The 15,283-nt window shown below is 38.1% G+C and overlaps 1 pseudogene; it reads left to right on the forward strand.

Moving 5' to 3' along the window:
* The first annotated feature begins 154 nt into the window (after positions 1-154).
* LOC132556255 (probable flavin-containing monoamine oxidase A) lies at positions 155-13,827 on the forward strand (annotated as a pseudogene).
* The last annotated feature ends 1,456 nt before the right edge of the window (positions 13,828-15,283 follow it).

The raw sequence follows: 15,283 nt of genomic DNA on the forward strand, positions 1-15,283 counted from the left end.
TTTAGAAACAATACACTTTTAATATTTATGATTTCCCTTTGGTGAGCCCTAAAAAAAGATGACCTTTAAACCGGAAGTGATAATAAGCAGTAAACGGAATTAATAATGACTATATATAGTTAATTTTTTGTTACTACATCCACCAATCTTTCAGATGGAGAAGCAGGTAGATGTGGCAGTTGTCGGCGGAGGTATATCAGGCCTAACAGCAGCTTATCACCTCCACAAAAAGGATCCATCGTTAAAAATATGTGTTCTAGTTGCGAAAGGTAAGGTAACCGAAGTGAATGTGAAAGTACGTTATACAGAAAACAGTGTTACTAAGTATGTTATAGCTGATAAAGTGCTGGTTTGTTTGTTCATGCCACCATTAGCAATACTAGTAACATTGAAGAGGAAAGAATCGGTAGATCAATAAAAAGTTCAATATCTAGAACCTAAGTGTATAAGCTAGTGGAGGGCCCACCAGGGGTAAAAACATCAATAACATCAAAATATGAAAAAGCTATATTTTTGTTTGAAAAACTGACATTGGTGTGTACTCGTAACAAATGGTTTGAATGTCAGGCCCTCAGATTGTCTTTCTTGTGATATATAACTTTTATCCATTTTTCTATTCAAGGCAAATCCACTTTGACGATTTTTCGTCACGTACGAATATATTATTTTGAAAGTCGGTTCAGATCAGATTTATATGAATCAGTTGTTACATGTTTTTCTGTATTCAATAAACATTTGACATTTAATCATGATATTTCAAAATGCTGAGATTTGTCAAACTATGTTTGTATCTTTTTGTTGCATCAAGATCGTGTAGGCGGACGCACCCTCACACTACCACTTCAGAGTAAAGATGGCACCGACTACTGGGACCTTGGCGGGCAGTGGGTGTCCAGGTATACCGGTGTACGCTGGAAAAGTGACCTCTGAATATATCGTACCATGATGTATAGGCAATAATCGTGACTCATTATATTTGCTCAGGGTGTAAATTCTTCTTTCAGAATTGCAGTGTTTGTCAATACATTTTATCGTTAGGCATGTAGACTGTAGTAAATATCTATAACCATGGAGAATGTATATAAGGTGTGTCTTATTTAGTAGTATGAATTAATGAATATCTTAGGAGCCGATTTTATGAATCATTTCTCTGGCGATCATCACTAATACTATTAGATTGTTGTTGTATTGCATGTATCATATTATATGATAAATATCATATTATATGTACGAATGGAAATCAAACTTTATACTTGCAGCAATTATATATATATATATATATATATATGTTTATCGATCTAATCAATCACAAAGTAAACTTTATTTATTTTACAACAATTGCGAAACAAGTTATGTCAACTTATACTAATCACTCTTGTGGGCCCGGATGTAGGCGCGCGAGGGATCTTATTGTGGGAGGAAACCGGAGTACAAGGGAAAAACCAACGTGGTCGGGCAGGTGACCTCTTACCTTTTCACGTCCGTTCCGGGAATCGAACTCCGGTCGGCTAGGTGAAAGGCGAGTGCGTTACCACTGCGCCACCCGACCATCCGACCACCCTATATATACATATACATGTCCTAGACAAATGTACAATCTAAAATCTAATTGTTTATGGAACAAAATGATCATGTATGGAATGTTAACAAGATGAAACTAGGACAAATATGAACAAATGAAAGATTTACACACGGACGCCTGATAAATTACAAGGAGAATAAGACCAGGTGTTTCGGAGGGATAAACGTCATCTCCATCATGAACGAAACCCACCTGGTAAAGATTGGTCAATCCGAGTAAGTAATGTCACAACAACGGAACTACAAGGCATACCAACGAGCATCAAACACGTCCAGCGTCATATGACACAATGGAATAGAACATCCCACGGTGAAATCATTATAACCACTTCTCGGTGTAATCTATCGTGTTCTCTTCTGTACCTTTTGTATCTAGACTCGGGCTTAATCGTTTGGTTATACATGTCTCTAGAAACTGGACGTTTATGCCCAGATTTTGAGACTTTGCTGTATATTGACTTTTTATTTATTGAATTGATAGATATCATGGAGCTACTTAACGAGCTTGGGTTGGAAACATACGAACAATTCACTTCCGGGTCAAAGGTTATTCAGATTGAGAGTGCAAAAGTTAAAAGCTTCAAATCTATCCCCCCACTTTAATGGTTCGCTCTCATTGATCTCACGCTCTTTATCATGAAGGTAAGAAACATGCTGTATGCTGTAAGATTTCACAGGAAAGGAGTATGTATGGTTTGGGTACCTATGTACCCCCAATATTTTACTGAGAAAAACTGTCTCAGAAAATCAAAAGAGTGAAGACATTTAATAATGGAAGTGTCCATGATTCTAGAATTGTTTTCAAGATTTAAAAAATATCACTAATTTTTTAATATAGCTGTTTGAAAATTGACAAAAAACACGAAAATCGGTGATTTCCCCCATTTCATGGGTACATTTTACTGAAGTTTACCATGAGCGCAGGCTTGAACAAGTTTCATATTGATGCTACAAAATAAAAATTTTAATAAAGTCATTGTGTTAAAAGGAAAAACTTGTTCAAGACTGCTCTCATATTAAAAAATTAATTTTTAAAATTATTTTTCGGCATTTTGATGCAAGATCGCGTGTAATATATGGTCCGGAACACGGAAAACGGACTTCGCCGCTATCGATATTTTTGTTTACTGCAGCAGCAAATTCCAGAAGGCATATCCCACCTGGCGTGGCCTTTAAAAGATATGTGGAGCGATGTGTTGGCAGGGACATGTACGGCACGAGTGTATAGGAGTCTTCCAATATTTCACCAGAAAAGAACCACTTGTGAAAACTGACGCAACATCAGAAGCACATTGCAGCGCAATGCTTGCAAAGTCCAAGGAACCAAATACAGTGAAGGCATTTTTGGAAAGCAACAACTTACTAAATAAGAGAACTGTTTATCAAAAGCTGGAAGCAGAAGACTTGATGGACTTCCCTAAACTTTCCATGAATGACTTACGAAACATCACCATGGGAGTTTATCAACTTAAACAGGCTCCAAGTTATACAAAGGAGCACTGTGTTGAAGATGGACTGTATGAGTTGCTGGTCTTCTCAGAAAACCCTAATGTGATCAAGTTAAAAATACAGTCTCGACACTGTAACAGCAGAGCACATTCTTTGTGGATTGAGTATGACTCACTCTCTGATGATCCCATCAAAGGTTGGTACTGCACTTGTAAAGTAGGCTCAAGAGTGGTCGGTTGCTGTGCCCACATTGCAAGTGCATTGTGGTTTCTAGGATATGAACGCTTCCAAGGCAAATCATCTGGGGCAGTGACTATTTCAACAAAGTCTTTGGCTGATGCAGCTGACATTCCAACAACAGATTCCGACACGGATGAGGAGTATACAGAGGAATAAACTGTAACACTATATGTATTTAAAGTAGATATAATTTGAAGTCGCTTATCACTTGTTCATTTTCATGTTTGTTAAATTCTGTGAACAAAACCAAAGGTTATACATTGATTATATGCTTCGAATATGCTTTGCTTTCAAAAGCACCAGTGCAGACGTATGAAGCAAAATAGAAACCGATAACAGCTTCAGGTGATGTTCTTGCTATGAAAAGAATATGTTAACAATTACAGGTATGCTATGTGATAGACTCTGTTGCTAGGGTACTAACTTTGATCTGTATCAAAATGTTTATATTATACATATTTCGTAAGAAAAGGTTAGTCCATGTAAAGTGATAATGATCTGTTTTCATTAAATAACGTACAATAAAAAACATTGAAACAGTATAAAAAAAACAACAGTTTAGGTCATATTCTTGCCATGTGTAAGAATACTTTGCTAGGGCACCAACTTTGATCAATACTCTAATATCTATATTGTGATACCTTTATTAGAAAGTATAGCTACTGAAAACATGAGAAATATTTTGTTTTCATTAAGTACAGCAGAAGAAAAATCTTGAAACTGGAAAGAAAATGTTGTTATCAATATAAGTTATTGTTGTTGCTATGCGACACATTCTGTTGCTAGGGAAATTATTGTCACTTCCCAAATGTTTGCATTATAATACCTTTGTAAAAAAAGTTAGTCCATATAATTATGTCACATATGCTATGATTTGTTTTCATTTCACAAGTTCGGACGATAGAAAATGTTGTTACCAGTAATAAATCTTATAGCCATGCCGTTGCTATGTGATATAATTCGTTGCTAAGGTACCAAATGTAAATATATTAAAAGTTTAATTTAAGCCTTTGCTAGCAAAAGCCATTAGTTGATAACTTCCATAAGTGATTTAATTACATCAATATTAAGCAGCATATTTGTATGATAATTAAAAGTTACAGAACCTTTTTGTAATGCTTTGTGTCATTTTTCTCTTAAAAAATACTGGTGTGACACCTATATTTGAAGTGCCGCTACGAATGCGCCGAGAAAGAAAACATGCTAAAATCCCCCAATTCATTAATTACGTTACTATCCTTTCTCAATATAGGTATTTCATCAAATTTGAAGAGGGGGCCAAATTTGACCCAAATCATACATACTCCTTTCTTTATCGTTTCCTAACGATTTAAGTAACAGTTTACAATACTTCGTTCCAAACGGCTATTCTAAATCTTGTTTACATTCCAATTGTCGATGCCGCCATTATTGACGCCATATTTTATGTCATATCTCTATTACGGTTAATTCTAGTGTTTCCATGACGTCATGAAAATTTCAAACAGATAATAACTTTGTTGTTAAGATAATTATAAAACAATTTAGATATATTTAAAACAAAACGTAACAGTACAGCTTATATAAACATCTTTGTATACGGTCATGTACCGATAATAGTGTACAGTTTATATAAATATCTTTGTAAGGGGTCATGTACCGGTAATAGTGTACAGTTTATATAAATATCTTTGTATAGGGTCATGTATCGGTAATAGTGTACAGTTTATATAAATATCTTTGTATAGGGTCATGTACCGGTAATAGTGTACAGTTTATATAAATATCTTTGTATACGGTCATGTACCGGTAATAGTGTACAGTTTATATAAATATCTTTGTAAGGGGTCATGTACCGGTAATAGTGTACAGTTTATATAAATATCTTTGTATAGGGTAATTGATTGGTAATAATGAGGTTGAGAAATATACATGCTTATCGATTTCCCGCTTTGTCTGAACCAGGTTGAGAGATTCCATAAGGCGATTGACGTGCGGGACCCGTATAACTGCAGCAGAGCCGAGGAGTAGGATACCAAAAGTCTGGAGACCTTCCTAAAGGAATCGTTATGGACCCACGGTCTGTATATTTCCTCACGTCACATTTCAGCCAGAACCCCGTTATTTTGTCTTGAATAGGACAATACAAACAACACAACAATGAATAGAATATTTCTATACGAATAGAGTTAAACCAGGTAATGACTAAAACTGCACCATACAGATTTCTTTCTATGTGTCGTCAGTGAAGCTATTCGCCAAAACTTTGAAACCTGCATGTGAGAGGTCATTGAAGAAAATCAAAATTTACCTGTATGACCGTGAAAGAGGCAATTAGTTTACCTGTATGACCGTGAAAGAGTTTACCTGTATGACAATGTAAGGGGTCATTAATTTACCTGTATGACGCAGTAAGAGGCCATTAATTTGTACGCTACCTGTATGACGGTGTAAGGGGCCACTAATCTGTACGATACATGTATGAGAGTGTTAGGAGTCATTAATCTGTCTGTATGACGGTGTAAGGGGCCACTTATCTGTACGATACCTGTATGAGAGTGTTAGGAGCCATTAATCTGTCTGTATGACGGTGTAAGGGGCCATTAATCTGTATACTACCTGTATGACCGTGTTAGGAGTCATTAATCTGTCTGTATGACGGTGTAAGGGGCCACTAATCTGTACGATACCTGTATGACAGTGTTAGGAGTCATTAATCTGTCTATATGACGGTGTAAGGGGATGTTAATCTGTATGCTACATGTATGAGAGTGTTAGGAGCCATTAATATGTCTGTATGACGGTGTAAGGGGCCATTAATCTGTACGATACCTGTATGACCGTGTTAGGAGCCATTAATCTGTCTGTATGACGGTGTAAGGGGCCTCTAGTCTATACGATACCTGTATGAGAGTGTTAGGAGCCATTAATCTGTCTGTATGACGGTGTAAGGGGCCATTTATTGTTTTGTATGACAATGTAAGGTGTAGTTTATCTGTATGATCGTTTGAGGGATACAGCTCTCTGAATATGCATGTTAATCACGTTAACAAGGTCGGAAGTTTATTTTGTAGGTGCCTACGAGACAATTGCTACACTTGTTCGTGCCTCCAATAGTATGGAACCATCTCAGATATCTACTCTCTGCTTCTTAACACTAGTGACATCAGCTGGTAGCTTCATGGATGTTATCGAATCTTCTCAAAGTTTAAAGGTCAAGGTATTTACGTTTGACATTTTTTATAATTCGAATATGGTTTATGGAAGTAAAACTATACTTCAGCATGGCAACACTATAAAGTTGACTTCACTTCCTTATTATCACAAGGAGGCTTACTATAGCCCCCCAAAACACAACAAAGACACTCACCTCGCAGACATTAAGGGTTATAGAATATGAAACTACTCAGGGTCAAGGGAGCGGCGACTGAGTGATGCCATTTCGCTTTTTTCCCTTTTGCCGTGGTATCCATAAGGCATCACTGTGTCAAATGAGATAGCACTTTGTTTGTCATCTCGCGAGAACCCTTTAGTTTTCATTCTGAAAAAAAGTTATTTGTCTGCGATGAATATTGATTAACAATACGGTATTACAGAAAAATGCATTTTTCTCGTGTTACTCTCAAGACTTAAGTGCCTTGGGAGTTCTTGGTGATATTTGTACTCAGAATTATATTGATATACTTACAGGGCGGAACGCAGCAAATCTCAAAACTTTTAGCGGAGAAAGTCGGAACAGGTAATGTTCTGTTAAATCATGCTGTTAAGGAGGTGATACAGGTAAGGTTTGCATGTAAGCTTAAGTTAATAACAGCGCAGAAACATACGCTTTCACAACTGAAAAATTACCGCTGAAATAAAATTACCGCTGAAATAAAATTACCGCGGATGTAAAATTACAATATCTGTGAGATCACCGATTACATAAGGTTATCCGGTATGTGGTAGAAACCTTCGCGAAGCAGCAGAGAAAAACCGGTATCTGACTAAATAACTAAATTACCGGTAAATACCACTTGGTGTTTTTTTCCAGAATGAAGAAAGCGTTCTATTGGGATGTAAAAACGGCTTGACAGTGAGTTGTAGACGTGCAGTGATTGCCACGCCCCCTATGGTTACTCGTAAGTAGACCGGAAGTTGATCTCTATGCAGGTACACGTGTAAGTTTCCTTCTTATCAAGTTGTATGTGTGGTCATTTATCACCTACTGCGTATTTTACACACGAGTTAGACTTTTTATTTTATACTTTTCAGGGAAGATAGACTTTGTGCCACTCCTGTCATTACAACGACGTGAGATAGAAAAATGGATGCCTTTTGGAAACCTCATTAAAGTGATATCGACATACAAAGAGGTACGATATTGTGTAACACCGATAATTGTCTATACTGTGTAACAATGTGTATACTATGTAAACCGTGTATACTGTGTAACACCGTGTATAGTGTGTAACACCGTGTATACAGTGTAATACCATGTATACTGTGTAACACCGTGTATACTGTGTAACACCGTGTATAGTGTGTAACAGCGTGTATACTGTGTCTCACCGTGTATACTGGGTAACAGCGTGTATACTGAGTAACACCGTGTATAGTGTGTAACACCGTGTATACTGTGTAACACCGTGTATACTGTGTTTCATCGTGTATACTGGGTGACAACGTGTATACTGTGTAACACCGTGTATAGTGTGTAACACCGTGTATACTGTGTAATACCGTGTATAGTGTGTAACACCGTGTATACTGTATTACACCGTGTATAGTGTGTAACACCGTGTATACTGTGTAACAATGTGTATTGTGTATAACACCGTGTATACTGTGTAACAACGTGTATACTGTGTAATACCGTGTATACTGTATTACACCGTGTATAGTGTGTAACACCGTGTATACTGTGTAACACCGTGTATAGTGTGTAACACCGTGTATACTGTGTTTCATCGTGTATACTGTGTCATATCGTGTATACTGTATAACACCGTGTATACTGTGTAACACCGTGTATTCTGGGTAACAACGTGTATACTGTGTAACACCGTGTATAGTGTGTAACACCGTGTATACTGTGTTTCATCGTGTATACTGTGTCATATCGTGTATACTGTGTAACACCGTGTATAGTGTGTAACACCGTGTATACTGTATAACACCGTGTATACTGTATAACACCGTGTATACTGTGTAACAATGTGTATACTGTGTAACATCGTGTATACTGTGTCATACCGTGTATACTGTGTAACACCGTCTATAGTGTGTAACACCGTGTATAGTGTGTAACACCGTGTATACTGTGTAATACCGTGTATAGTGTGTCATACCGTGTATACTGTGTAACACCGTCTATAGTGTGTAACACCGTGTATAGTGTGTAACACCGTGTATACTGTATAACACCGTGTATACTGTGTAACACCGTGTATACTGTGTAACAATGTGTATACTGTGTAATACCGTGTATAGTGTGTAACACCGTGTATAGTGTGTAATACCGTGTATAGTGTGTAATACCGTGTATAGTGTGTAATACCGTGTATAGTGTGTAACACCGTGTATACTGTGTAATACCGTGTATAGTGTGTCATACCGTGTATACTGTGTAACACCGTCTATAGTGTGTAACACCGTGTATAGTGTGTAACACCGTGTATACTGTGTAATACCGTGTATAGTGTGTAACACCGTGTATACTGTATTACACCGTGTATAGTGTGTAACACCGTGTATACTGTATTACACCGTGTATAGTGTGTAACACCGTGTATACTGTATTACACCGTGTATAGTGTGTAACACCGTGTATACTGTATTACACCGTGTATACTGTGTAACACCGTGTATACAGTGTAATACCATGTATACTGTGTAACACCGTGTATACTGTGTAACACCGTGTATAGTGTGTAACAGCGTGTATACTGTGTAACACCGTGTATAGTGTGTAACACCGTGTATACTGTGTAATACCGTGTATAGTGTGTAACACCGTGTATACTGTATTACACCGTGTATAGTGTGTAACACCGTGTATACTGTATTACACCGTATATAGTGTGTAACACCGTGTATACTGTGTAACAATGTGTATAGTGTGTAACACCGTGTATACTGTGTAACAATGTGTATAGTGTGTAACACCGTGTATACTGTGTAACAATGTGTATAGTGTGTAACACCGTGTATACTGTGTAATACCGTGTATAGTGTGTAACACCGTGTATACTGTATTACACCGTATATAGTGTGTAACACCGTGTATACTGTGTAACAATGTGTATAGTGTGTAACAATGTGTATACTGTGTAACACCGTGTATACTGTGTCATACCGTGTATACTGTATAACACCGTGTATACTGTGTAACAATGTGTATAGTGTGTAACACCGTGTATACTGTGTAATACCGTGTATAGTGTGTAACACCGTGTATACTGTATTACACCGTATATAGTGTGTAACACCGTGTATACTGTGTAACAATGTGTATAGTGTGTAACAATGTGTATACTGTGTAACAATGTGTATAGTGTGTAACAATGTGTATAGTGTGTAACACCGTGTATACTGTATAACACCGTGTATACTGTGTAACACCGTGTATAGTGTATAACACCGTGTATACTGTGTAACACCGTGTATACTGTATAACACCGTGTATACTGTGTAACACCGTGTATACTGTGTAACACCGTGTATAGTGTGTAACACCGTGTATTGTGTATAACACCGTGTATACTGTGTAACACCGTGTATACTGTATAACACCGTGTATACTGTGTAACACCGTGTATACTGTGTAACACCGTGTATAGTGTGTAACACCGTGTATACTGTATTACACCGTGTATAGTGTGTAACACCGTGTATACTGTGTAACAATGTGTATTGTGTATAACACCGTGTATACTGTGTAACACCGTGTATACTGTGTAACACCGTGTATAGTGTGTAACACCGTGTATACTGTGTAACACCGTGTATACTGTGTTACAACGTGTATACTGTGTAACAATGTGTATAGTGTGTAACACCGTGTATACTGTGTAACACCGTGTATACAGTGTAATACCATGTATACTGTGTAACACCGTGTATACTGTGTAACACCGTGTATACTGTGTAACAATGTGTATAGTGAGTAACACCGTGTATTGTGTATAACACTGTGTATACTGTGTAACACCGTGTATAGTGTGTAATACCGTGTATACTGTGTCTCACTGTGTATACTGTGTAACACCGTGTATACTGTGTAACACCGTGTATACTGTGTAACACCGTGTATACTGTGTCTCACTGTGTATACTGTGTAACACCGTGTATAGTGTGTAATACCGTGTATACTGTGTCTCACTGTGTATACTGTGTAACACCGTGTATACTGTGTAACACCGTGTATACTGTGTAACACCGTGTATACTGTGTAACACCGTGTATACTGTGTAACACCGTGTATACTGTGTAACACCGTGTATACTGTGTCTCACTGTGTATACTGTGTAACACCGTGTATAGTGTGTAATACCGTGTATACTGTGTAACACCGTGTATACTGTGTCTCACTGTGTATACTGTGTAACACCGTGTATACTGTGTCTCACTGTGTATACTGTGTAACACCGTGTATAGTGTGTAATACCGTGTATACTGTGTCTCACTGTGTATACTGTGTAACACCGTGTATACTGTGTAACACCGTGTATACTGTGTCTCACTGTGTATACTGTGTAACACCGTGTATACTGTGTAACACCGTGTATACTGTGTAACACCGTGTATACTGTGTAACACCGTGTATACTGTGTCTCACTGTGTATACTGTGTAACACCGTGTATAGTGTGTAATACCGTGTATACTGTGCAACACCGTGTATACTGTGTCTCACTGTGTATACTGTGTAACACCGTGTATACTGTGTCTCACTGTGTATACTGTGTAACACCGTGTATAGTGTGTAACACCGTGTATACTGTGTAACACCGTGTATAGTGTGTAACACCGTGTATATTGTGTTTCATCGTGTATACTGTGTCATACCGTGTATACTGTATGACACCGTGTATACTGTGTCACAACGTGTATACTGGGTGACACCGTGTATACTGGGTAACACCGTGTATACCGTGCAACACCGTGTATAGTGTGTAACACCGTGTATACTGTGTACCACCGTGTATAGTGTGTAACACCGTGTATACTGTGTAACACCGTGTATAGTGTGTAACACTGTGTATACTGTGTAATACCGTGTATACTGTGTAATATACCGTGTATAGTGTGTAATACCTTGGATAGTGTGTAACACCGTGTATAGTGTGTAACACCGTGTATACTGTGTAACACCGTGTATAGTGTGTAACACCGTGTATTGTGTGTAACACCGTGTATACTGTTTAACACCGAGTATACTGTGTTACACCGTGTATAGTGTTTATAGTGTGTATACTGTGTAACACCGTGTATACCGTGTAACACCGTGTATACTGTGTAACACCGTGTATAGTGTGTAACACCGTGTATAGTGTGTATACTGTGTAAGAAAGCCAACACCATACTCTCCTTATATGTATTGAATTCTGGAAGACATCGACAACTGCACAAATTTTACAACGTAAAAATATGTAGAAAAAATAACGAGAAAATATGAAAACATAGGCGTTCTGGAAGTCTAATGGTCAATCCGGGGAGGCATTGACTTATGGCGGACCCAGTGACGTAAGCGCATGTGACGTAGGCCCACTTTCAGGAATAGCCGATGCCACAACTCAAACAGGAAGTCCTGCCTTGGTGTCTTTTCTGTCGGGAGATCAGGCCATACAGTGGGGCAGACAGGATGTAAGTATTTATAGCAGCTAGTTACATCTGGTACAGTGGGGCAGACAGGATGTGAGTATATATAGCAGCTAGTTACATATCATACAGTGGGGCAGACAGGATGTGAGTATATATAGCAGCTAGTTACATCTGGTACAGTGGGGCAGACAGGATGTGAGTATTTATAGCAGCTAGTTACATCTGGTACAGTGGGACAGACAGGATGTGAGTATTTATAGCAGCTAGTTACATCTGGTACAGTGGGGCAGACAGGATGTGAGTATTTATAGCAGCTAGTTACATCTTGTACAGTGGGACAGACAGGATGTGAGTATTTATAGCAGCTAGTTACATCTCGTACAGTGGGGCAGACAGGATGTGAGTATTTATAGCAGCTAGTTACATCTGGTACAGTGGGACAGAGAGGATGTGAGTATTTATAGCAGGTAGTTACATCTCGTACAGTGGGGCAGACAGGATGTGAGTATTTATAGCAGCTTGTTACATCTGGTACAGTGGGGCAGACAGGATGTGAGTATATATAGCAGCTAGTTACATCTGGTACAGTGGGGCAGACAGGATGTGAGTATTTATAGCAGCTAGTTACATCTGGTACAGTGGGACAGACAGGATGTGAGTATTTATAGCAGCTAGTTACATCTCGTACAGTGGGGCAGACAGGATGTGAGTATATATACGTTTGTCTATCAGAATGTAATATTAGATGCCGCAAACTGTCATGAAAATAATGATGGTGGAGGAACGCCTTCATTCATAAATGAACGTATGTTATCATTTGTTTTGCAGTAGAAATAGTCTATTCCTATAGAAACAGGGAGTTTCGTACTTGTCATCTACTTACAGGATATCACAGAGACTAAAACAGTTGACTACATTACAATACTTCGGATCTTAACCTTTCCTGTTCGCTGTTTCTTTTTCTGCTTTCCTTCCTTTGTGTATATCCTGAATTGTGAGGACGTTTGACTCCGTCAAAACAAATAAATATAGCTTCTATTTCACTGATTCAGGCCAAAACCAGAAAAGCGGCTGTATTGAAGTCTTTAGGAGATTTTTGTCGGACCGGAAGCAGAAAATTGTCTGGATTACATTGAGAAGGACTGGAGTGAGGAGTCGTACATTGAGGGTGCTGTTGCAGCCGTTAGTACTGGAGCTATGCGGGAACTTCGCTTCCGGTCTTCGGGAACCGCAGGGAAGGTACTTTCTCATAAAATGTGTTTGTCAGTTGTATAGGAATCTTAATGTTTTTGTTTTCTAGAAAATACGGTGTATCGTTACACAAAAGATGTTGTTGTTCAGAAATAAAAGTGAGAATCAAGTTGTGTCTGTGGAAGTTGACGCTAGGACGGAACATTGTCTTTATATTTATTAAACAGGAAATTGGGCAGCTCAAAACTTTTATCTAAATTCTATATGTAATATATAGCGTCCTTAACCGGTTTTCCTTCAGGTTACACTTTGCCGGAGCTGAGAGTGCCTACCAATGGCAGGGATACATGTCCGGCGGGGTGCAGGCCGGTATCCGAGCTGCTACTGAAGTCTTATATAAACTCCGACCCAATACCATCTCAAGTACGGAACTGTCTGGTACCGCTTATGATCCTAACTACAGGACACCTCACCACCTCAGACAAAAAGTGAAACAATCTACCATGACTCGGACCTTGGTTGTAGCAGTTTTAGTGGGTTTGGTGGCGCTGCTGTACCGGAAGTTTGTAGGCGGAGACCTATAACTTCAGCTAGTCGAGAGATTGCGTCAGGACATTGACATTCTTTTTGACATAAAATGTTATGTAAAACGTTGTATTTTACAATACTCTGAAAATTTCTAATGATTAATGTAATTAATACGTAAAAACACTGAACGTAACAACTGCCCGGATTAACGAACATAGTCCTAATGAAACTTGAACTGTGCAAGTAGATGATTTATGTTATCAACACAAGGTCATGTGATGTGTCATGTGACTGATGGTCGTACTGACCTCGTAGTATCGTTGTGTTGACTAAGAACTATGTATAATCAATGCATGCATTACATTAATGTAACGGAAGTGTTGCCAACGACACGTGACATAACAATCTCATTTCTGTTGTATGAAGTACTGATAAACGTAAAATATGATTTTTGTTCTAATTTGCTGTATTGTGTATTCAGTCTGAAAGACACTATTAACTTTTTGTGTGTAAATATGTTAGAATTATTTGAATGTGCCTGAATGAAATTCGTTTTGCTTGTGTGATATGTAGCCTTTTTATAAAACAAATTAATTACAGACTTTCACAAACAATCACTTAAAAGTTAAAATTTATTATTAAAGTTTTATTAAAGGCATGTTTCATGTTGATTTATACTGAAGGAGAAATCTAGACTTCAGTTTCTGTAATATATGAACAGGAAGTGATTATGTAAACAAGGGAGATTAAAGGGTGCTTCACCGAGGCCGACATTTTGTGTAGAAGATTTATAGTAGCTGAGCTGAGCCTGTATGCCTCGTGTTTACTTATTTGAACTTTTGGCACAATTCAGGATATACAATTTATATATTTACATTTACACAAGCTGAAATCAGTCAATATTGAAATTATTCAATTAAAGCACATTTCGCAAATTTGGATTTTTGTCAGTCGCCTTCTTGACTGCATCAGTTTAGACACTATGCATTACTGACGAGTCCTAGAACAAAGCATTTGAAATTGTATAATACAGTTTTTTTCTCGTTCTTGAACTCGTCAGTGATTCTAACGTTTGAAGCCAAGGAGACGAATGTGCAGTAAGGTGCTCGAAGGAATGGTGTATCTGTTAAATGTGTATTCTCCAGAAAATACAATGTTTTATCACATCATGTTGTTAGTTTTAAGACACAATCCAGACTATCGCTCATAATTCTTAGATCAAGAGTTCTGTGCTTTACACAATCAGGGATACCATATCTTTATTCAAAAGAAGCACGGTATTACATACAACGTATCCTTGAAAATCTACTTTAAACTTCGATAATTAGATAGATCATACTTTGCCAGGACCGAGAGTGTAACGCAATGGCTATGATATATGTTGATACATAACGGTATACAAACTAAATGAAAGTCTTGTGTATCAACTCCGACCAGGCGCCGTTTCCATCTTTGAAGTGTCCGGCACCGCTAACAGTTCTTGATACCGGGAACCTCACCAGCTGAAACAAG

This window comes from Ylistrum balloti, unplaced genomic scaffold, assembly GCF_031769215.1.
Source record: "Ylistrum balloti isolate Yb309-2 unplaced genomic scaffold, AGI_CSIRO_Ybal_v1 Utg370556, whole genome shotgun sequence".
Lineage (NCBI taxonomy): Eukaryota > Metazoa > Mollusca > Bivalvia > Pectinida > Pectinidae > Ylistrum > Ylistrum balloti.